At 49.3% G+C, this 25,055-nt stretch overlaps 1 protein-coding gene and 1 pseudogene across 3 annotated transcripts in view; one reads left to right on the plus strand and one right to left on the minus strand.

The window, feature by feature from the left end:
* The window catches only part of LOC311603375 (KAT8 regulatory NSL complex subunit 2-like), a 55,253-nt pseudogene extending 44,236 nt beyond the window's left edge, over positions 1–11,017 (plus strand). Inside the window, exon 2 of the transcript in view lies at positions 9,980–11,017. The product of the transcript in view is annotated as a KAT8 regulatory NSL complex subunit 2-like (transcript). The remainder of the gene's footprint in view (positions 1–9,979) is intronic.
* PTPRN2 (protein tyrosine phosphatase receptor type N2) overlaps positions 1–25,055 on the minus strand; it is a 705,670-nt gene that overhangs the window by 597,433 nt on the left and 83,182 nt on the right. The window lies entirely within an intron of this gene.

The following is a 25,055-nucleotide window of genomic DNA, read 5'->3' on the forward strand; positions in this document are numbered from 1 at the left end:
CAGGCTTCTTTCACGTGTTAACCTGACATCTATCCATATCTGACTCTTCTGACACACAAAGATGCCACTGTGGCAGGGTGATCTGCCCTGCCTCTGATTTGCCTCTTGATGCTGGCATATCCACAGGCTAGAACATTACTGAATCTTTAAAAAGGAAAAAAAAAAAAAACTTCTACAACAAGTGACCATATGGACAGCTGCTACCAGAGATAAGCCAGCCACGGGTCTCACTTAGAGGAACTACCAAAAGTCATCAGAAGCGAAGAGAACGGTGGTTATTAGTGGCTGAGGGAGGGAGACAAGTGGAGTAGGAAACTGGTCATCAGTAGAAGTAAAGTTTTGAAAATTTGGAGTACAACAGTTTGCCTATATCTAACAGGCACTTAAAAGTGTGGTGGGGGGTTAGCTTTTGTGTCGGGGACTCTTAGCATCACAAAGAACAGTCTCTGGCTTATTAGAGTAATGCCCAGAACCTCTCAGATAAGATGTGCAATGTGTGGATTCGTTTTCACCATAGCGTCTATCTTCTCCGTCTGCCAGGCTGGTTTGTGTTCCTGCATCTTTATGGGTAATTTCTCCTGCCGGCAGAGGAGTCCCTTGGTACTTCAGAGGAAGGAATTCAGTGATGGCATCTCCCAAGGTCCTAAGGTCCACATGCCTAAATATGTCTTTACTTCTGTACACTTGAGAGTGGTTGTGAGGCATTCCTCTTATACCACACCAGGAGTGTCACCTCTGGTCTTGCGTCTCCACAGTTTCCATGCCAACAGCCTTACGTGACATAATGTCCCCCCCCCCTCCTCTGGAAACCTTGAGATTCCCCCTGTGACTCCGGCTTTTGCTTGTTTTATTGTAAGGTTCAGAGGTCTGATCTTCTTTTATTGCTTCTCTGAGGTTAATCCATACAAAGCTGGCAAAATTCTAGCTTTTTTTTTTAACTGAAAAAAACAAAAACAAAAAAAAAGGCCGTGTAATAGGACTTTCTAAGTGTAAGTTTTGGCATCGGTGTTGGATCCTGAGTGGACTGAGAAGGGCCTGTGAGACTGTGAAGCTCACCTCTGGAGGTGTTGGTGAGGAGAGCTGCCTGAGAAGGTGAGAGCCTGAGTCACCTGACAGTCGGGATCAGCCCCACGACGAACTCACGGTGCAACAGCACCATTGAAAGATGGTAAAAGACAGGAGGTGAGGCTGGTTAGACTGGAGGTGCCAGCTTACATGGGTGATGTCACCCATGGGCAGGTGTCCTGGATAGTATAAGAAATCAATCCACGCAAGCCGCCGGGAGCAAGCAGTGTTTCTCCGTGGCCTCTGCTCCTCCAGTTCCTGCGTCCAGGTTCCTTCCTTGAGCTCTGTCCTGACTTCTGCCAATGACAGACTGTGACGGTGGAAGCACAAGCCAAATAAACACTTTTCTTCCTGAGATGCTTTTGGTGTTTTATCACAGCCATGGACACCCTAACGAAGACAACTCTTAGTTCCAACTGCCACCAAAATGGCTCAACTTGTCAAGAAAAGTGTTCTTATTATTATTATGTTTCATTTCTCTAAGTCTGGCAAGAACTATCAGGTGCTCCTATCTAGAGAAAAATCCCAAACCCAGATCCTGCCTCCAGCCTTCCCAGTCACAGACAGGACAGAACCTCACAGGGAGGCAAGCTGTGGCTCAGGGTGCGTGCTCCAGCCACCGCTGAGGGACAGCTGCACAGGACCAGGAGCCATGGGGTACTCTGAAAGAGAAGCAGGCTGCCACACAGCAGGGGATGGACAGTGGGGAGTGGGGAAGGTGGGTTCACACTACAGGGATTGGTCCTCACCTACCCTGAAGGACCTGGCCAGGGGGGATCACAGAGGGACCTAACACGGCCATGTTAGAGCTGACACTTGGCTCTGGGCAGGGAGAAGTCAAGCACAATGGGTGGCCTGTCCAAGGCCACTCTATCCAGAGCCACAGAGCACCCTCTGCGGAGGTGCATCACATGGGCACAGGTGACCATGGTACCCAGGGACTAGGTACCAGACTCGAAGGAATAGTTTGAGAATTTTTCCTCGGATAAGAGTAAAAAGGGAAGAAGAGAGAGAGTGTGTGTGCCATACCTTGAATGTATATGCTTCGTATGGTGTTATAATGACCATGGAGTTACTTTTTAATTAGAAAATCCAACTTAGTGTGGACCCTTCCCCCACCAGAAAAGGGAGAGGGGTATTTCTTGTCCTGTTTTACCAAAACTGTCCTGCAGAGGGGGCCTATGCCTCAGCTCTGGCTGATCCCAAAGAGGAAAAAAAATTCTGGTTTCCATGAGAGTCTGCCTGTGAAGGAAGCAAGAGTAAGACAGTGCACAATCACCCTGAGAGTCCCCACTTGCAATGTTCTTCTGCAAGGTGACACCCAACCCCACAGGAGCCAGCAAAGCTGAGGAAGAATGATGTCCAGAGTCACGTGGGCTGGCCTCAGGCGCTGTGCACCGAGAGTGCCACAGCAGCAAGAGCCTGTGAAGGCTAAAAGGCCAAGGGTTGGGGATGAGTAAAGACCAAGAAACTCACCAAGTATGATTCAAATGCCCATAAGAAGGCTGAGGCACAGCCCTTCCTGCCTCAGAGACCACACCGACCACTGCCCCCTGCCAGAAGCCCTGGGATTCCTGCGTATCTGCTGCTGGAACTGTTTATAGCCTGGTATGTGGCACAGCAGGGTCCAGCAATGAAAAAGTGCCCAGTCCTAGGCCTGGGCCTTCCCAAGACTAAGCAGCAGTGTCCTTCCTTCCTCCCAGAAAGCCCAGCATCTCCTGCTCCAGCTGGAAGGTGTCTGGCTGAGCCAGCCTAAATGGACAGCTGAGTGCTTCCTGGACTGCGGGGTCAGGTACAAAAGGTCCCTGGGGCCTCTCTAGAACAAGCCAGCCTCAGTTTAGCTAAGCAAACTCACCCAGAACTGGTTCCAGCCAGAAAAGCACGCCAGTGTCCTACCTGTCACTTGCACAGTGACAAAGTCATTTTAAAAAGGGTTTATTTTTAGGAGACTGTGGGAGTGTATGCAGAGGGAAGAGGAGGGGACGCTGGAGTCACACCTTGTCCCGCAGCACTGGGTTGGAAACGCATGTCCACAGCTCCTTCATAGTGAGTACACTCGGTCCTGGGGTGTGAAGGGACAGTGATTCATCCCTGGGAGTCAGAGCCATGAGGTAGGGTTAGGGTCTTCACCCCAGAGGAAAGGCACGCAGCTCCATGCAAGGCTCAGCTGCTTGCTGTTGCTGTAAGACCCACGGGAACCTGCCGAGCCTCGAGCAGAAGAATAGACTGAGTTGTCAGACCTGCTAAAGAAGATGGAGACCAGCCATTGGCCTCATCTCCCCTCTCACCCTAAACTGAAGGAGCGAGTCATGACTTTATCACATTTAACGGCCACATAACCGCATCTAGACACAAGGATGTGGCTCCTGGCTTACAACACGTCCAGCATCAGCACAGGCCCCAAAGCCTCTAGTTCCTGGGTCTCAAATATGTCCTGTTGGAACCACTTGCTGGGACAAGGCCCATACTCTTGGTGGGAGCAAGTGAGTGAGGCTTAACTGTCAGAAATGCTTTACTCAAACCTGGGCTGTGGAAAGGCCATGCGTATCAGGCCATGAGCCTTGCAGAACAGAACAGCTGTACCTCAGAACACACGTCACATGGGGACACTGGGTCATACTGATGCTCAGGGTCACTCACACACTGACTTCCTCCTTACTCTTGGTTTCTGTCATTCTTGCTGAAACTTAGAGACCATGTGCCCTCCACAAGTGTGGAGTTCTTGGTCCCATGTCCCCAGAAGCAGCTGGAACAGGCAAGCCTAGGTTCACTCCTCCAGTGGGTTCATGGGCCTCACACAGATAACAATATAACTAGGTCAAGCGCCATTTTAGCAACTCCTCAATCATTTGAATTTCTTCCATCACAGTTCCTGTCCAAATGTGTCACAAAGGTGATCTTGGCCTTTTCTTAGTGGTTTTGTGATTTCTCTGTTTTAACATAGTTTCTTGGTTGTGCGATAAGAAGTTTCACCCTTCCTGGAACCTGGTCTTTCTGTTTGTTCTGTGTCATCTTGGATTCTTGATTTTAATGCGGCTAAATTCTTCCCTCGTTTTAAATCTGTTGTTAAGGCTTTCTAGATCTTGTCTCAAAATCATTCTCTACTCTGAATATATAAAAACCTTGTATTCTCATCTAAATTCTTTTGTCTCAATTTTTATTCCTTTTCTTAAACTTACTTTGTTTATATATTTTTACTTATTTTAGAATTTCATGCATGAGTTGTAATTACACTTCCCATGCTGCCCCCCTTCACACACACACCCCCACCCGCCTCTCAAATTCATGACCTCTTCTCCTTTATTACTGTGACTTGCTGGGAAAGTAGTTTGGTGGAAGAATGTTTAGCAAGTTATTGTGGTCACACACATGCTAACATGCGTGTACATGCGCACGCGCACCGCACGCGCACGCGCACATGCACACGCACACACACACACACACACACACACACACACACACACACTATTGGGAGTCCATTTAAAGTTGTTCCTATGTGTTTAGGGCTAACCACTTAGGACTGAATAACCAACCGGTGGGCTCATCACCAGCAGAGACTATTCCTCTACCTCTCAGTAGCCACTGATAGCACTTCATTTTTGCTGCAAAAAGAAACCTCTTTGATGAGGGATGAAAACTACACTTATCAGGCAAGACTGGTGCACGAGCTAAGTGTTTGGAGTTAAGTCTGGGATGTCCCATCTAAAATTCAAAAGAAGCTAGTCTCTTGGGGAAAAATCACATCTCATTTTATTTTTCTAATGTGAGCTAGCTGCTGCCATGCTACCTCCATGATCACCATGTCTTTTTTTTTTTTAAAGATTTATTTATTTGTTATTATGTATACAGTGCTCTGCCTGCATGTACACCTGTGGGCTAGAAGAGGGCACCAGATCACATTATAGATGACTGTGAGCCACCATGTGGTTGCTGGGAATTGAACTCAGAGCCTCTGGAAGAGCAGCCAGTGCTCTTAACCTCTGAGCCATCTCTCCAGGCCGATCACCATGTCTTAAGTCTTCCTACTGCACACAACTCTTTCAGGACAAGCCACACTCCAAGGTTTAGGGGACTCCTGGTTTTTATCTCCAACATTAAAAAATAATAATAATTTTAGATTTAATTATTGAATATATATATTTGTACATGATCACCACATGATTTCCTAGGGATGGAGCCACTGAGTTAAAACTATATGTCCAACTTGACAATATCTAAAATCGTCTTGAGACAAGGACTCTGGGTATGTCTGTGAGGAATTCTCTAGGTTAGGTTAAGTGAGGTGGGGTGACCCCTCCCTAAGTATAAGAAGCATCCTTCTGTGATCCGGGACCTCACAGCTCACAGAAGGAAGAGGGTGCATGCAGCACCAGCACCAGGCTCACTATGGCGGCGGCTGCCTCATGCCCCTCCTGGCATGCCTGCCCCATGACAGACTAGCCAACCCTCCAACCAGGAGACCAAAAACAAACAAAACAACCCTCCTCCCTTGTGTTTTCCAGGTGTTTTGTTGCAGAAATTAGAAAAGTAACTAGTACATTGAGTTTTATGTCTTCCTGTAGGAAAAAAAATAGTTCCCCCTTGAAATTATTAAAAAAAAATTCCCCCAACTTTTCTTATAATACTTGTAAAATTCCATTATATTTTTAAGTCTTTGAGCCATCTGGACTTTATTTTGGGGGAAGGAGCTTGGGAGAAATCCAGCTATATATTTTCCAAATGTCTGGCCAGTTGTCCCCAGATCACTACTGAATAATATATCTTTCCCCGCTGATTTAAAATGCCATCATTATCATGCACCAAATCCCCATATGCATTTCGGTCTATTTCTGGGATTTCTATTCTTTCCTTCAATCTGTCTGTCTCCTCTCTTGTTTGAATGTAGCACAGCAAGGCGCCACAAACCACAGAGCCTTCGTTTCTTCACTTCTCTCTGTGGTCTCATATCTGATTTTCAACATGGACTTGAGTCCACTTGATTTGGGGAGGAATTTTGTGCGCTATGAACTACGGTCCCTGACATATGTGCTACTTGTTCGGAGAACGCAGACTTCATGAGTGAGCCAGGCATTCCTAGCTGGGGTGGTCCCGTCATTCGGATGCCATTGCCTTTGCATCTGCACGGAGGTGGTGCAAGAGCTCTGGATTGTTCCCAGAGCGCACTCTGTTCCCCCAGGGGACAAGGACTTCCTACCTATAGAACGCCATTCAGTATACATTCAGACCAGCCAGCTGGCGCTAAGCACTCTCAATTTTCTTTTTTAAAAGAATCACATTGGTTTTTGCACATGCCTCTGTGTATGTTTACATGTAGGGCATGCACATATCGTGGAACACATGTAGCCCAAGGACAACTTTTGTCAGTCAACTCTCTGCTTCTGTCATGTAGGACCCAGAAGTTGAACTCACGTCATTGTCCTCGGGACACATATCTTTATATATGCTGTGCCGTCTGCCGGCCTTTAATTTTAGTAATGCAGCATAAAAGTCATTATTTCACTTACTTCAGGGAGGATTTTCCTCTGGTCATAGAATTCTGGCTTTAGTATTTTGAAGATATGAGTCTGTTATCTTCTGATCACTGCCAGCTCTCCAGAGGTCAGCTGATAACTGCTTAAGAAACTATCCTGAGACTCAGTGGCTGAGAAATAGTCGAAGGGGCCCTTCCCTAGTGTGTAAAAGCTGGCGGCCAGTGGACACGGGAGGGGCGCGGTTGTGGGGACACCGTGTGAATATTTAAGAGCTAGTGTCTACACTCAGCTCATCATGGCCATGGCAACCTCTTCCTCATGGCCAGCCCACTTGAGTCCTCAATAGTAGCAGAGGTGCTAGAGTTTGTAGACCCTCATCACGCCTTCATCACAGCCTCACACTGCTGGAGAAGATGAGGAGCCTGCTTGGCCAGAGCAGGCAGCCAAGGAAGCATCAGCTGTAGTGTAAGAATGCAGCTAGAAAGGAAAGGGGAGGCCAGTGGTGCACCCCACACGTGGTGTTACCTTTGATCCTTTGGTCTTTATGTTTCCTCGTCTTGGGCCTTTTCTTTTCTCCCAATAACCTCACTAGAGTGTTTCTCGGACTGTTTGCTTTCTGGAATTTCTGGTGCTTCCAGAATTTTGGTCTGACAGTTTAAACGTAGTGTGGGCACCTGTTGGTCTTCATTGATTCAAATGTTCCCCCAGCGTGCACCTGCTCATTTGCTCTCCTGTCCTGTGTCCACTTTCATTCACACATCCTCCCATCCTCTCTTCTTCACCTGTTGCTTCCATCTCCTCCTTCCCTCTGTTTCTCCTACTGCCAGAGCCCACCATGTAGTCCTCGGTGCAGGCAGAGCATCTCCACTATTAGAATGTCCCCATGGTCCAGCCAGGGATGCAGTCCTCAGTGCAGACAGAGCATCCCCGTTATTAGAACGCCCCAGTGGTCCAGTTGGTGATGCAGTCCTCGGTGCAGGCAGAGCATCCCCACTATTAGAATGTCCCCATGGTCCTTTTTGTCAGTGGTCCATCTCTGCAAGTCTCTGCCTCCCTGCTCCTTCTGAAATGTACTGATCAGCATTATCCTGGCATCGAGGTATAGCAACCCCACACAGGCTCTCCTCTGCAGCCCTGTCAGCTTTCTGTCCCCCTTTTCTTGATCCTGTCACCAGCCTGCACAGTAATGGTTGAGTGAGATGGATGGTGTGCATGAAAAATGGCAGAGGCTTCAGACTAATGACTTCTCTCTAAAGGCCTTTTCCTCAGCTCTAGCACCCAAAGCATAGGAGTGATCACATCTACAGCCATGACGAAGCTCTCTAAGGCAGTCCTCATTTGCGCCATCGTCTCACTGAGGCCATAGTCCACTGTGGAGCTTAGGGCATCTACAACATTCCCAGGCCCTGGCAAGCCCTAAACAACACTTTGCGTCCCTACTGGCTGATTGTGTGTTATCTTTCCATTCTCCCTGACTTGCACAGCACTAGGCACCATGGAAGGAAATATCTCAGCAGCCTCTCACTCTCTGGCCTCTCAGGCCAAGCACCAGGCTCTGCTCCAGCTCTGGACACTAGGCAGCGTGGACCACACTCCTTAAGAGAGCCACTTACAGAGGCCTGACTGTGTGCACTGGCCAAGCTCTGTGCTCTGCTTGGTGCGGTGGATAGACTAAGCCCACAAGACACCCCTGACACTCTGGGCCCACAAACAGGAGACATGCTCACAATAACAGAGGTCCATGGGAACACAGGAAGCCATATGAACAAGGCCCTGCCCATAGGGCAAAGTAATAAAGAAGAGTCTGGAGAAATGGTTCAACAGGTAAGAGCACGGTGGCTCCTCCAGGGGGCCAGGGTTCTATTCCCAGCAACAATGCGGTAGCTAACAACCACCTGTAACTGCGGTTCAAGAAGGTCTCATGCCATCTCTGGCCCTCAAGGGCACTGTATGTACGTGGTGGGCATGAATTAATGCAGGCAAGCATCACACATGTAAAATAAAATAATATATATTTTAAAGAATGCAGCAAGGTTTCTGGTAAATAAATCAGGACAAGTGGAAGAGACAGAAAGAAACAAAGAAAGAAAAGCCACACTCACAGGAGGTGAAGGGGCAAGTCACCCTCCAACTCAAAGCCCGAAACTGCCCCGTCTTCCACCCTCCCCCTCAGCTCACGTGGAAGGGTGGGTGGCAGTGTTTTGTTCTGAACTGACGTGACTGCCCTATCGTTGCCTTTTTGGAGAACATACTTGAATCCCAGCATTGACCACTGGCACCTGGAACCGGCAGCCTTTCACCAAGCCTCCTCAAAAACTGGTCATTTATTCTTCTGTCCGGTAGCTTAGTTCTGTCCATCTTGACCTTTACTGTTTTACATTTATGGTGAAAATAAAACCTTACCCGTCTGTCACACCAGAAAAAGAGCACCTGAGTATAACAGTGAGAACTGTCAACTTGACAGAATCTGCAATTGGCTGAAATATGGGGCTTTGGGAATGCTAGCAGGGGACACCTTGGTTGCATTAGGTGAGGGGAGAAGAGCTGTTCTCCGTGGGTGGCACCATATTCCCTGGCTGGATCCTGGACTGGATGAGACAGGAAAGGGAGCTAAGCAACAGCAGCAGGCACCAGGGAGCAACATCTTCTTCCTGGTTTTGCGTGCGGCGTGAGCAGCTGCTCCTTCTGCCCCAACTCTCCCTCCATGACGCACTGTACCTTGAACTGTGAGTACAAATAACTTCTTCCACCCCTATCAGCTTTTATCGGGGTATTGTATCACAGCAACGGGGCATGAATAAATGCATTTTTCAATAGGCAGTTATGATTTCAGTGAAAGAGCATGAGATTCATAGGAAAATAATTCCATAATTTACAGGGAGGGCTGTGACAAGCGTGTGTTTATAAATTCATGAAGCATACCCAAGGCTAGGAATACGTAAGCGTAGACCATAAGCAGTGTGTGTGGGGGTGTGTGGGTGTGTGTGTGCGCGCGCATGTGTGTGCGTGTGCACGTGTGGGTGAGGGTGTGTGTGTGTATGTTGGATGATGCGCCTGCCAATCCTGTCTCTCCTGTTTCTCTTCAACTCCTGACTTCCTCTAACAAAAAACATTGCTTTTTTAAATGGAAAAAAATTAAAAAGGAAAAAGAAAATACCTTCATGAGACACGAAGTTCCGGACCTTGCCTGTCAGCAGTGCTGTTTAGTTCCTGAGACACCAGAACCACAGTATGCACGACAGCCCCTGTGACAACACATGAGCTGCCAACACCCTGAGCACACACACCTGCCACCAAGTGCAGAAGCTCACAGCATCATGTGCAGGGACGGCACCCATTCAGAGGGGATACGAACAAAGTGGGAAACCGAAGCATCCTTCTAATTTTTAAAAAATGCCGTTAAGCACCTCTAACTAGAACGAGAGGTGCGGGCCTTGTTTCAGTTGGAGTGCTTAGCGCCTCGGTGGACGACGCTCACTGCTCCAACCAGTCTCTTCCAATGACCAGACCCTGCCTTACCTATTTCTGTCAGGATACAAAGCAGTTTCTCTTTAAATGCTGCCAGGGATCTGAAGAGGTGCCCTGCAACAAAGCAGTTCCTGTAAGCCTCTCTGGGGATCCCTGGTGCCCACTGCATTTCCTGTTGCCTCCTCAGATGTATAAGCCTGAGCAGGTGCGGTCTCTGCCAGCCGATCTGGAAGCCGGCCCCACAGAGTTGTACGTGAGTGCTGCCGAGCTCCAACCCACTGGGAGTTTTCCTCTGGAGCAATGGCTTGGATGTGGTGGGTGATCGTACAGCCACCCTCCCGCCTCCCTCCGCCACACTTGCTTTTTGATCCCTTGATCAGTCAAAGAAATTGCCGGAGGCCCAGACCAGATGCAAATGGCTGGAGATGGGTGTAGACCCCAGGGACCTCAAAATGTAGATAAAGCCTGTGCACCCTTCCCTCAACGTGGATTGGCTACTGCAAATGGAAAACCAGAACCCACTTCCATCAGTTGACAGTGCATTCTGGGAAGTGTTTACCTTTGGATGTGAACATTCCATTTTTCAGACACGCCTATCTCGGATCACCTCTCTGAACAGGGACAACCCGGAATACACTGTTTTCTTTGGAGCTGTAGAGTACTATAGACACACATAAACCTACTGTGTGCGGAATGGGTCTTTAGTGTCTAAATGTTACAGGATTCTTTGCAAGGAAAAGAGAGGTAACCCCTGCCTTTGGGATAGAATGCATACTGGAGACTGTGCCTGGGAAAGAGGCGTTTTGTCACGGGATTTCCTAAGCTGAGGACAGAAACACACATGGCTGCGGAGCAGGGTCAGGAATGTTGCTTTTCAGCTGTTGGCTGTCAGTGTCGGGCTAGCTGTATCTAAAGCCTGTGGTTAAGCCTTTCCTCAGCTCCACGCACTTGGGCAGCATAAACCGCTTTTCCTAGTGAACTATGACTGTGAGAAAAGCAGCTCACAGGCTGGGCTCTCCTTAGTTATCCTCGCTTTTAACTTACGTCAATTTCTGTGTTGGGTCTTCCATGTAAAATATAGTAAAATTATTGTATATCATTTCTATTAAATGTTAAAGTGATATGAGAATATAAAGTAAAAAAATGCTGTTAAAGGAATTGGCAGTATTTTGAGAATAGGATAATATTTAGCAAACTTATTTTTTTTTAAATACAAGGTTTCATGTATCCCAGGCTAGCCTTTTAGCTGAGGATAGTCTTAAACTCTGGTCTTAAACTCATTTTCCCATGGTGCCTGGAGTCATGGGCATGTGCCACACTGAGTCTGGTTTTTATTAATTACTGACCTATTTGTAATATTTACTACTGTGTCAAGTGGCATATCTGTGCAACTTTCCTTTTAATTGATTGGCTGCCCATTGTGAACGCCCAGCCGCTGCCACCACATTCACACTATGGAGAAAACTTGCAGAAACCGGATGGAATTGTCATAAATACAACTGTCATCTGTACAGGCCTGCACGCCACGGTGGACAGCCAAGAGCGATTCTCCTTAGGCCTGTGGGCAGCACTGTAAGGGTGGGCACAGATGTCTAGCCCGTTTTCAGGTTTGTTTTGTGGAGGGCACTTATGAGGTGGTGCCACCTCACCCTGTCTGGCCCAGAGCAGCACAAAAAGAGAGCCCAGGCCAGCGTGTCAGCAGGACTTGAGACGGGCCCACTGAGTAACCAGCTTCTGTGGGGCAGAGTCCACCTCCCACCACCCGTGTCAAGTAAAGTCGGCTCCGGATGCGGGGATGAGGAACTGGGTCTTCAGCCTGCCCTCTGGTAGTACTTGGCTCTGCTCCACACCAGCTCCCTGCAGCTTATCCTGCCTGTGCCTCCTCTGGCTGCAGCCCTAGGTCTCTCCTCACCTGGCACACATCTACCTAATAGTGCTGGCAGAAGGAAGGCACCGGTGACCAAGGTGGCTTGACAGACTGAGGGTGTGTGTAAAGTCCACAGAGGAAACAGGAAAGAAGGAAGCCACTGGAAAGATCGTGACTCGTGAACTACCTCAAAGTGTAAGTCAGATCTCACCGAATTCCTCTCCAGGCAGCTCAGTGCAGGGAAACCTGCTCGCCCTGGGCATGAACACAGGTGCCCAGCATCACCACAGAACAGAAACGATGGTGGCCCCGGGCATGCATGAGGGCTGTGCCCTGGGGGTGCTGAGCCACCTCTGCAGCCCTCCATTATGTCTTGGACTCTTTGCTAGGCCAGGCTCCACGCCTGTGTCTGAGCTGCGGCTTATTTACATGTCTGCCGTTTCTCCTGGGACTCTCAGAGATGGATTGTCATGTCTTTCCTCCCGTGTTAAAAGCTTGGAGTTTGGAGGGGTTGCTGGAGATGAGATGGGAGTGCTCTGAGGGAAGTTAATCTCAGGTCTTCTTTGCACTTTGCATACCTCCTTCCACCAGGATTTAAGGTAATACTATGCTCAGTGGACAGGGTTGAAACAAACATCAAAGACCTCTTCTGTGGAGCCCCCTGGTCAGCACACTGCAGCTTGTGCACTCCTTCCTCCTGTTCTGCCCCACACCACGGTTCTCAAATTTCACCTAGTGAAGCATAATCTGACATTGATAGAAAGACCACTTCACCCACCTCCTGTCTGTAAGACTGGCTGAAAACATACAAGAACAGGGAGTGGCTCCTGGATTACTTCTGAGAGCTGATATCAAAATGGAAAACCCTCAGAGAAAAGCGTCCTTTCTGCTTGGCCTGTGTTTCTTATATAAAATTCACACACATGGCCTGAGTATGCTTTCAAGCATCAGCAAGATTGCCTGCTACAGTCAAGTAGCTCTGAGCTGCCCACAGCCAACACCAGACCCAGGAAACTGAGAGATGAGTTGACACCTGGGCCCCATGAGGCAAACCTGCATGCATCTCAGATTGACTGAAACAAATCAACAGGACTGGCCACAGCAATCCAACACATGGCTGTGCGGTTGGTTCTCTGAGCTCTGGGGACCAGTTCTGTCCACAGTGCTCGCCTAGATAATGACTGAGCTTATAGTCACAAGCTACAGATCCAAAGGGCTTAGACGCTGTGGATTTCATGTTTCCCCACTTTTGATGCATGTTTGAGAGGTGTGAACCCCAAGAATGCAAAAAGGGCATATGGACATGGTCAGTCTAGAAGACGGTCTGGAGCCGCAATAGTGATATCCAGCCACCTGACTAATACTAAATAGATCCAGCCTTGTAATATGAAAGTAGAAAGCCAGTGGTTTAAGGTGTGAAATGGGCCATGATGCCCTAGCTCCGTCTTCTATTTCTTCATTCCTACTCCTATCACCACTATCTTCATCAACAAGACCTCATTTCATCAACATCATCACAACCGTCATCATCACCATCAGCACCACCATCATCACCATCTCTGTCTTCACTGTCACCATCCTCATCCTAACCATCACTGCAGTATTTACCATCACCATCATCAGTAGGTCATCATCAACATCATCACAACCGTCGTCATCATCATCACCATCATCACCATCACCACCATCAACCCCCCACCATCTCTGTCTTGACTATCACCACCCTCATCATCACCATCAGTGCGGTATTTACCATCATCACTGTCATCAGTACGGTCATCATCAGCATCACTCTGGTTATTGGCCTTATGTACAACCATCAATGCTATCCTTGTCATCGTCGTCATGGAAATCATCATCATAGCAGCATCCCCATCATCATCATCATCGTCCTCATGTTTATCCTGGTTGTCATAGCCACCATTGCCAGTGTCATCACCGCCGGCATCTCTTTCATCAGTGTCACTCCATCATCCTTGTCATCCTCACAGCTGCCATGGCATTTGATAAATCTCTCATCTGTGTGCTAGCGTCTACAATAGGCTTTAGTTCCATAATCATCAACTATTAGGTAAAAGGTGTTATTCCCACATTAGAGAAAAGGAGAACACAGTTGTGTAGACGGTGTGGCTCAGATTACAGATGGGAGCCAGACAGCTTAGGTGTCAATCTGGAACACATCTCCCTAGCTTTGTGGTTGTAGGAAGTCTTCCTATAGCTTGGCTAAATGTCCTTCATAACAAGACACAGAGTACTGTTGCTCGGAATAGGGTATTTACCGAAAACAATTTTGCATTGCAATTTGCGAAGTCTTCTTCAATGGCAAACTACTCATTTGCATTGATTTGCATATCCATGGAGATTTATCTTCCATGCTAATGATGTTCATGCTAAAGACCACAGAAGTAGTAACAAGAGCTCACAGCTCCCTCCCTCCGTCCCCCCCCCTCTCTTTCTCTCTCTCTCTTAGTCTTCTCTGCACAAGGCATGAGGGCACCTCAGCATGGCTCGCAGAACTTTAGAGTAAGAACCCTCTGTAGAAGCCCTCAGGCCTGACAGTTCTCAGCTCCGAATGCTCTAGAGTCACCTTAGGGATCTTCCCAAAGGTAGGAAAGGAGAGGTCAAAGCTGAGCTCACCCTGGAGAGGCTCATCTCACTGTGCTCACTGGAGCCTAGGCTTCCGTGTTTCCTGAACACTGCCAGATATTGCCAGCAGGGCAGCCAAAGCGTCATCTTACAGGTGAGAAATAGACAAGTGCCTTCCTGTGCTTGCCCTCGTGTTCCTGACTCCCACCCCACTGCACTTGGACCTAGAAATCACAACCATGTGCCCAGACACACACCCAGCTGTGCACACAGCAGGGCTGCAGTTCACATTAATAAAACGAGACAGTATTCTGTAAGAAACAGACCTAAAAATTCATGGTTTGGGCAGTCTGGTTGTATTGCCTGTTTTTGTTTGTTTGTTTGTTTGTTTTAAGAATAGAGAGACAAAGAAAATGAGTTGGCACATCCTCGCAGCAGTAGCGTATAGTGCTTAACATCTTCTGAGCACATCCCTACCCCCCTGAAACACACAGGGGCAGCAGCTAAGTCTCCCAGATCTCCAATGAGGCCAAGAGCAGCCACTGGTGCCACACAGCTAGAGACACGCTTGAGGAAGTGGGATCTACCAACCGCCATCATAAATGGAGTCTGGGACGATTGCAAAGCAGAAATAGAAGCATTCCATCTGGACATAGGTTGTATTGAGATATTGTTCTAGCTCTCTTTGTCAACAAGCAGGCGGGAAATGCCTGTAAACTATATTCTTTCTGGCCAAGAACCAGGACAGGCAGGTTCCATGGGCTCCTAGGAATGATGTCACACATTTCAAGAGTGGCACACGCGATGTACTGATTTTCACTGGGTTTTATTTATTTATTTATTTATTTATTTATTTATTTATATTACATTTCTACAGTTTTAGAATCTTAGGGGTGCTCGCTGGGGAGCATTCAGCGCTCTGGAAAATCAGGGAAGGCAAACAATGAGAGAAGGGAGCACGCAGGACTCAAAACTCACTCTCCTCACCAGTGGCGCTCCTCTGGCTAAGCGAGGCAAGCGTGCAGAGAGGAGGGGAGCACAGTGGCAACTCAGGGTGTCGGTGAGTTTGACCCGACCCCAGCTGTTACCAACTGAAGCACATCATGGTGTAAAAACAGTGACATGCCAGGAGCAGGGCTTGTCTCGGCAGGTCCTGCAGCCACATAAGACCCTAAGAAATTGGAGTGAGGCATCTTGGTGGGTGGACAGGAGATGCTGGGTCTCCTCAGTGGGTCCATTTACTCACAGATGGGGATCTTAGCCCTACAAATATCCTGGACATTGAGCATCCATGGCAAGGGTCTCTGCTGGCATAGAAAGACCTAAACCCAGGTCCTTTTCGGACGTGGTGAGTCTATGCTTAGAGTTAGTCTGGCCTCGAGATGCTGCTACTAGAATTCGTCCATTCATTTCAGGCTGCCTCAACTCCTTCACCATTTAACAATGCTCAGGAAACTGGGGCCTAACCTCTGACCATCTGACGGATCCAGGCCAACAGCCAAATAAACCTGCCCAGGCACCTTGGGGTTTGAAGACCCAGGGTCCAATGCCAGTTCAATGTCCTCCTTGTTAAAGGCAATTGTATTTCACTCCTTTAAACTATCAGTTGTATGCTAACAACAACAACAAAAATCAGTTTGATTTCTTCTGTAAGGGGAGGAAAGAACAAAAAAAGCAAAACATCCTGCCCCCTTGTGACAACTGACACCAGTGTGAATCTCAGGAAGAACTTGCCCAGAGTACCAAGGTCCACACAACTGATTTCAAGCCAAATAAATAAGGAGGTAAGGAAGTGACTTCCCTTAAACACAAATTGTTTCTCTGGCTCCTGAATATTAAAGCCACAAAAACACCACTTCCCGAGTGAGTGGCCAGCCAACTCGCTGCCTTGAAGGCATCGTGACTGACTCACTCCACCTGGTCAAACTCATGATTCAAGAGAACAGGACAACACAGGGCACACACAAGACAGTTCAGCACGCTGCACTCCTGTTTCCAACCCAGTAGCTGTTCTTGTAGGTCGTATATGTGCATATGTACGTGCAAGGACGTGGGAGGGTGTGCCTGCATGTGTGTACATGTGTGCCTATGAGCATGTGTGCACTCTTCATGTAAGCACTAACGGAGCCTGTGTGGTCAATCTTGGTTGGTAACTTGATGTGACTTGTAATTACCATTGAAAACAGATCTCTGGCCACAACTTTTGAAGGAGTGTCTATATTAGGCTAACTGATCTGGAAAGACTCACCCTATATGCGAACAGTACCATTCTTTGGACTGTGGACTAAATGAAAGATCAAAAAAGAAAAGCTAAGCAAAATAACTCATTGTTGCTTTTTTTTTTTTTTACTGCAGATACAACATGACCGGCTGACTCAAGGTTCAGGTGCCACACCTTCCTTCTCCACCCTGACGGCCTGTGTCCTCACACTGTGACCAAAAACCTCTTCCTCCCTGAAGTCACTTTGTCAGATACTCTGTTGTAGTGACAGGAACGTGACTACTTCAGGACATGTAAGTAACCACCTCCTCTCTGCCACACCATAACTAACACAGAAGAAGAGTACAGGCTCACACGGTCCTCACATTGTCCACAGCGCACACTGATCCTACGGCCTTGGCGAAGCAAGCGGGGAGCTCTGTCAGAGAAAGAACCTGAAGGTCACTCGTCGCTTGTGTCTGGGTGGCATCCTGCCAGTGTGTCACTAGCGACTAATACCTAAAGGCCAGAGTTTGCTTCCTGGCAGATGAGGACCACATCTGTCCTCCACAGCTCAGGATGCAGAGCATCTAAATAAACAATAGAGTATACATGTAACCCCGACAAACACATGAGGTTATTGCCCCTCAGCCCCGATAGGACATGCTGCCTGTTGACACAGCTGTGGAAAGTGCAGGAACACTGAGACTGAGCCCAGACTGGAACAGGTTCCAGCTTAGGCCCTGCTTCTCCCCGTCTCAGGCAGCGATGAGTGCTGCATGGATGACAATACTACATGGACCAGCCCCCTACAATGGGCTCACAGTGTCTAGATGCCACTTCCCCGGGAACTACACTTCCAAAGGTGCCAACTGTAAATGCCCCTCAGATGAGATGCCCAAGGCTAGTCACAGCATGTGCTGGGCCCGGAAGCTGCCTGCATTCCTCCACCTCAGCTTCCCCACATGGGAAGACTGGTACTACGAAGTCATGGAATGGCTGTGGCAAGCCTGCAGAGAGCCATCTGCTACACCCTGACCAGCACCCCACAGGCTGGACGCTCTGTACAGAATCCTGCTTTGACAGCAGAGGCCCCATGTGCTTCCTGAACTGCGTGGCACCAGTGCTCGATGATCACCTAGTCTCTCAGTCATGAATGAAAATACTTAACAGCTTGGTGATCTCAGGGACCCATTTCCAATGCCCTGAGAAAAATGAATCACATTTACACCAGGACTTAGCAGATCTTTCTAGCATTGTGGCAAGCGTAGCTCAGAATCCTATGGAAGAGGAGCTGAAGAAATGGCAAACAGCACCAACAAGAACAAAATGTCCTTCCTGCAGCGAGCCACCCTCTCGCTAACCAAAGCATCCTATACGGACCTGCTTTGCCAAGGTGTGTCGACAACAGAGGGCTTTAGCTGAGACAGTGACTCACACAAAGGGTACGATCTCCCCCTTCCAACCCTCCAGGCCCTCACCCCTGGAGGAAGACTGCAGATCAGAGAGAGACTAGGTGTACACTCCCTGCTCCTCCTTCCTTCGCAATGTAGCATCATCTCCATGGCAACTGGTTTCCCTACTCCCTAGCAACAGGGGCTTTACAAACTGCAGAACACATTTTGGGACACTGGCCTGAAGAAGAGTGGGGAGGTCTGGATGGCCCTTTAAACTTGGCTTCCAAAGATCGCTCACCAGTATAACAGTCACCAATGGTAAACACAGCTTGAATGTTGATTTTTGAAAAGCAAGTTGGCTACAAACACCTTTTAAAAAACAAAAGGTTTTGTGCATCCGAAAGACAAAAACTTGCAAAGCTGGAACTGCTCTCGTATGACCCTCGGGTACCTTTCCTGGTGACTGATCTGTTTAATCTGTTACTTGGGTACCACTCACAACAGGAGCATCCAGATAGGTGTCAAACTCAGCCAGGGTAGACAAGTCAGGCCAGAAGACGGCGGAAGAGGATACTGAGGCAGACAGGCCTAGGACATGAATGCTGTCCCTGTTCTCTCTTTTTATTTTTTTGCCACACACCCAGAGCAGCCCACACACTATTACTGGTCATTAATCACGTCAAAACTAATTGTAGAGAGAAGATACACAGCTATATCTGTAGACACTCTAAGTGTGCTATTTAATGGAAAAGCTGTTTGAGTCCTCAGCATGGGGTGGCAGGAACAGATAAATGTCCCACAGGTAGGTGCTACACGGGCTAGATGCTGAGAGCTGGACATTGTCGGCTGGGCCCGGGAGCTGCCTGTCCACACTCCTCCCCGCCAGCTGCTGTGACCATCACCACCATGACTGGAAGTCAGATACCTGGGAAGACTCACAACACAGAACCCTGGCAGGACCGCAGGGAGCTTGCTGCCATATAACTGACTGGCCTGTGAGAAAGGATGGTTATGAGTGGCAGCTGGCCCGAAGCCTGCCCCCCAGGGGAGCTGGGAGTGAACCAAGGAAAGCATGCAAATGAGTTCTCTCAGCTACACGGTTCCTTATCTCCTCAGGTTCAAAACTGGTGGGTTTGGGGAGTTAACCTGACATGTGGGTAAATTCACCCAGAGACTAGAGCTAAAATGGAACACGCTGTTCCAGAGTGAGTGGCTGCAGAAGCTGATGCATGCATCCAGCCTTCGTCGGGAGCAGGGCAGGAAGCCTAGCAAGAAATCGGGCGGCCTCTCACAGGATGCCTGGTCCTGCCAACGTGGGGCTGGTGGCAGTTTCCTAAGGCAGGTGGGGAGGCCAGGACAGCTGGGCTTTTTTAGGCTCTGAGGAGAAAGCAAAGCTCTCACAAAAGCACGAAAACAGGATGATGCACAGTGGACTCCAGCCAGCCTTCTTGTGCAGCCTTCTTGTGCTCCTTGGTTCCTACCCCAGCCGAGCTCTCGTCGGGATTAATGTGACAGGGAAGGTGTTGGTGAGGACTCACGTGGCAGCTTCTCAAACTTCTCAGGCCCAAAAGCAAGGGAGAGGAAGCCTTTCCTCTCCATGTCCCACTGTGGCATGCAGAGAGCTCCTGGGCAGGACAGTCCAGAAGTGTGACCCATGGATGGGCCTGCAAATTCCTCTGCAGAAGTCTTCGAGGGTGCCACGTCCCTCCTGATCAAAGGTTAACCTGAGCTCTGCTTATCTTCATACCAGGACGGCCATTTCCTTCATCGGAGCCATCGCTGTGTGACACCACAGCGTGAGTATCAGAGATAAATAACACACTCAAGAAAACCTCCAGTGGGCTTTATCCCCTGCTTAGACGCCCAGTGGAAGCCCAGGGGACTCACTAGAACAGAGTCTTGCTAAGCAAAGCAACTACAGGGTGAAGATCTTGGGTAGCTTGCACCCGCCTCCACTTCCAGTAAATGGTCTCCGTGGCAATTGTACCAGGCGGGGATTTCTCCTAGGCCTCCCTCCATGCTAACTCTCTTCAGCTCCTAGTAACACAGCTTCCCCAGATCCGGTCACCTGCATGCTGGCTCCCCTCCACTTCCTGGGTCACGCTTTACTGGGTGTGGGCTTACTTCTCTGAGCTCTCCTGTACTTGCTAGGGAATCTTAAGACATCATCATCATTGTTAATTTGTTTGTTCTTGCCTCCTGTCCTTGTTTCTTTAATGTTGCTGTGACAAAATGGCCCGGCAAGCAGTGAATTAGAGGGAGAGCATTTGTTTTAGCTCACGATTTCAGGTTACATTGTATCAGCTTGGGAGGTCAAGGTGGAAGGAATTTAAGACAACATCACTTGCAGAGTCAGGAGGCAGAGAGAAATGAGTGAGCTCATGCTTGTCTGTGCTCGTCCCATCCTAGTTTGCTTTGTGCCACTGTGATAAAACACTGGCCAAAACAACCTGGAGGAGAAAAAGATTTTTATCTGACTTAAAGGTTGCAGTCCATCTTTAGATAAAGCCGAGGTGGGAGCTTGAGGCAGAAACCGTGAAAGGAATGTTGCTTACTGGCTTGATCAGCTGCCTTTGTCAAGGACACTTTGGACTCACTCATGATCTCCTGGGAGCCAAAGGGCTTGGGCATTGTCTCTTCTGTGCCTCTGCCATGCACAGCACACATAACTTGTTCCGCAGGCTCGGGGGGCTGTGCTACACACCTGCTGCTGCTCTTAGTGGTCAGCCCGCAGTCCTGCTGTCTCCAATATTCGGAAGTCTGCACTGTAGCCAAGGCTGCCCCATCTCCAGTGGCCTCTCTTGACTTCCTTAAAGACTTTGACCCTGGCACATGTTCCCAACCTTCAGCTTTTCTCCATGACCCACTTCAGCCGTGGGTTTTCTACTACAATTGAGGCTGTACCCTCACTGGTCATCTCTCCTGGCCTCTCCTGAGAGACAGGGCCAGACCTCGGCTGCTCCTCACGACACTCTCGTGCCTTTAAAACCAATACATGTGGGAGACTCTTACATGTCACTTGCCAGTTTCTACAGCCAGCTTGATGTGCAGCCTGTTGTCTCCCCCAACAGGCTCTATGTGCCGACCCTGGAGAAACACTTTCAGGAAGATTTTGCTTGAACGTTGGTGCTGGTCTCGCTCTAACCACAACTGAGTCTTCGGCCCCAGCTGACCAGTGTCTATCTTCTCAGTGAAGCACAGGTTTCGCCTCCACAGACTTTTAATACAAAACGAGACCCTCAGACTTCTCTCTGAGACTTCACAAAATAGGCTCAATATCCCGCACCCTGAAGACACCAGGGGATTGCTGGGGCGGGGAGGTGGCTGGGGGTGTATACTGTGCACTAATTTGCTCTTTCTCAGCATCCTATCTTACAAGATCCCATAAATAGCCCCGTTCACTAAGCTCTAAGCACACAATAGTTTTTCCAGCCCAAAGTCCAAAATGTTTCCACAATCTTCCCATGAAACAACACAGCTATGTCTCACTCTGGTACCAACTCTGCCTTAGTTTGCTTTTTGTTGCTGTGATAAAGAGGTCTAGGCAAACACAGCCTGGGGGAAGGAAAGCCAATATACTACAGATTGCAGTCTATCACGGGGGAAAGTCAAGGCAGGAACTTGAAACAGAAACCACGGAGAAACGCCACTCACTGGCTTGCTGTCTCTGGCTTGCTCAGCTGCCTCTCTTTTACAGCACAGGCCACCTGCCAAGGAAGGGCTGGACCTTTCTACATCAATTAGCAGTCATGACAATGACCCACAGGCATGCCCACAGGCCACCTGACGGAGACAGTGCCTCAGATGACATTCTCTCTTCCGGGGTCTGTCCACAGCTATGTCAGTGGACAAAACCCAGTTACATACCTCCCCTAACAACTTCCCTGCCCACTTCAGGGTGTGAGAGGTAAACAGCAGTGCCAGGTGAATGTTATTACACATAGCAACAGCAATGTGAAAGCCGAGCTGATGCATAGACCATGTGGTGGTGTTTCTGGGAACTGAGCCTACAAAACTCCAATGCAGTCTGAATCAGTGTTGGTAAGACAGTCAACCGAAGAGGTCTGAGAATCAGACACCAACCAAGGCCACTGCACAGACGTCTGGCACCCAGACTTCTGTCCTCAACACCCCAACTTAGGGAAGATCATGAATCCCCTGAGACCTAGGTGACATGTAGCTAAGCCTCCCTCCATTTAGAACAATGAAGTTCACCATCTCTCTCCAGCATTTGTCATTTTGTCACAAGGCCACCAGACAGCGAGGTCACTGTGGCACGATAGTGCCAACGTTGAAAGCATTGTCCCCCACTGCTCACAATCCATCAACAACTGCCAGCCCGGAATGTATAAGGCAGTGGCCTGCAGTTCCACAGAGATTCACGGCATGGGAGTGCGTGCCTGCTGCGTGACGGGTGCTGTACTGCACGGGCAGGAGCCTGGCAGGCGTCTGGGCAGCCCGGCAGGCAATAGAGAGTGGGACCCTGACTCTAACTCACTCTGCCTCGCTCAGTGGCGATGCTGCCAGTCACCCTAGAGAACCATAAAACATCCACTCTGCACATGGCTCCCTCAACATGGAGCTACAAAGGGAGAGCAGAGGGAGTGTAGACTTGGCCATGTTCCTCCCACTTCTCCCCCTGCACCCAGAAAACTCCTGACAGGACATCCTTGAAGGAGGAGGAACCCAGTCTCCAGAGCCAAGTGGCCCAGGCCACCCTGAGGCATGCATGTTTTAAAATGAGCTTAATCCACATGCCTCATATCTAGTCATTAATGCGAAGAGCTTTCTCAGTTAATATGCCAAATTAGACTTAGCTCCACATGGTTTAATTCAGTAATTAATCCCATCCCTTTTTGGGTCTGATTAATTGGAATTTGGGAGTGGAACGGGTTAGTGGTCACACCAGTGCTACTGTGATTGTGTGTCTCACACCCAGGCTCTTCAGGCTTCTGCTGGGAAAGAGAGCAAGGAGCCACAGTGTCCAGTGAGTGCACCCCGGATCTGTAACATCACATACCAGGCAGTGGTGCCTGACGTTATCTACAGTCATGTGCACAGAAGACAGGGCGCACAGCAGGCGCTTTCCCTTTGAGGGAGAGCACAGACACACATTTCCATAATTTTTTTTTTAGGTTGTCCATGATAAACCCGAAGAAGAACATATTGGTGACTGATCCTTTCCTTTTTACAGAGCCCCGCCTGCTTACTGCCTTCTCCTGTTAGTAACAGAATACCAAGAAGCCACCTCGCACAAAATGCCAGGCTCGCCATCAAGCTGACAAACAAGCAGAAGTCGCCGAAACCCCAATGACATATCTCCCACACGCATGCTGCTGCATGTCCTGCACGAGAACAGACGTGATGCTCTGCCGCTGCAGAAGAGCCTTCCTGAGGCAGAAGATAAGCAGCCTAGCCAGGTCGCTCTGCTCCCGGCAACAAACACTAACTGTTCAGACAGGCAGGCACAGACCAGAGTGCCTGGGCCAGGGACAGGGTGGTGGCTGACGGGAACACAAGGGGTCCAGGAAGACAGTAGCACCTGGCCAAGGTCATCAATCCGGCGTGGAGTACGGTCATCTGTTTCTGCCTCAGCGGTCAGGTACCAGCCCTCCAAGAAGCATCTACTGGTGCATTTACAGACCTGCCCCTGACTTCGCTGGGAACAGAGCAGACACCCCTGATGTGGAACAGACAGTGGCTTAGGCCCCAGTGCCTCCCCACCGCTGGCTCTGCAGACAACGGGTGGCTGATGAGAGTGGATGTGCCCCCAGACGCTTCCTGCTGTTCCCTGGTGCCTCACGGGTGATCAGGTCTTTCCGACTGCCTCTCATCTAAGAACGAACAACAGGAAGCGAAGCAGAAAGGACAGGGACTTGCGGGTACCTTCTGGAGACCAAAGCTGCTACTAAAATGAGTGTAGTCTGCCCAAAGCTCCAGGGCAGAGCGCAATGGCCAGGTCCAGGCCTGTTTTCTAATGTGCCAGCTCAGGAGTCACCTCTGTGGGGGTAAGGGTGTGATTGACAGCACTACTCTGACATGGGAGGGCCTACCAGCACGGCACTTTCCAGCACGAGCCCTGCCTCACCGGCCACGGTTATCATAGCTGTACTTACTGGTTGCACTTTTGTAATGGTGCGGCGCGGCCTGGCGCTATATTTAGAGTCACGGTGGAAACAGGCCTGTAAAGGGTTACAGAGAGTTTAACTGGGAAAGGAGGAGGCATGCTGATCATGGGCGGGACTCTCTCCCGCGGGTTGGATGACAAAGGAGGAAGTGGGCGGAGCACTGGGGTCCACTTCCTCTGCCTCCTGACTGCAGCCTCGCTGTGACCGCTCATTTTACAGCCGGACTGCCACTTACAGAGCCGCTCTCACCATTAGCTTCCCCACCACAGATCGATGTCCCCTCAAGCTATGAGCCAGGATAAACTTCCTGCCCCTTTGTGTTGCTTTTGCCAGGTTATTTTGTTACAAACTCAAGTAAAATAGCTACTGCAACTCTTAGTGCCAAACGGAATGGCGCTCAGCGCGCTCATGTTATCACACGCAGCTTTGGCTCTGACACACTCACGATTTGCTGCCCACTGGAGCTCATTTCCATGCCAAGGACCTAGGGCTGCACAGGCCGCCTGGTCCAGGAGACACCTGAAGTGCTGGATGCAGACAGATCTCCCACCAAAGCCCTGCTCCTCTTCCTCTGTGGGCACCGAAGCTGCAGTTTGCTGCATCAGCAACCACGGGGCCCTGGGGTCCTGAGGAAGGAGAACAGCCAGCCTCCTGTGTACACTGACACTACATATGCTGGGTAAGCAGCCAGAATCACCCGGAGCATTCTCGGAGGGCAGCAGCTATTTGCTTAGAAACAGGGAGGACCTGCTCTAGCCTCCCTCGTCTCTGTGTGTGGCCTGCTGGGGCAGAGTGGAGGGAAACTCTGTCTTAGATGGGGGAACAGACCAGGTGTAAACTTCATCCAGAGGAAGCAGGACCCCCAAATCTCCA

This window comes from Acomys minous (genome assembly GCF_964271855.1).
Source record: "Acomys minous genome assembly, chromosome: 8".
NCBI classification, from domain to species: Eukaryota; Metazoa; Chordata; class Mammalia; order Rodentia; family Muridae; genus Acomys; species Acomys minous.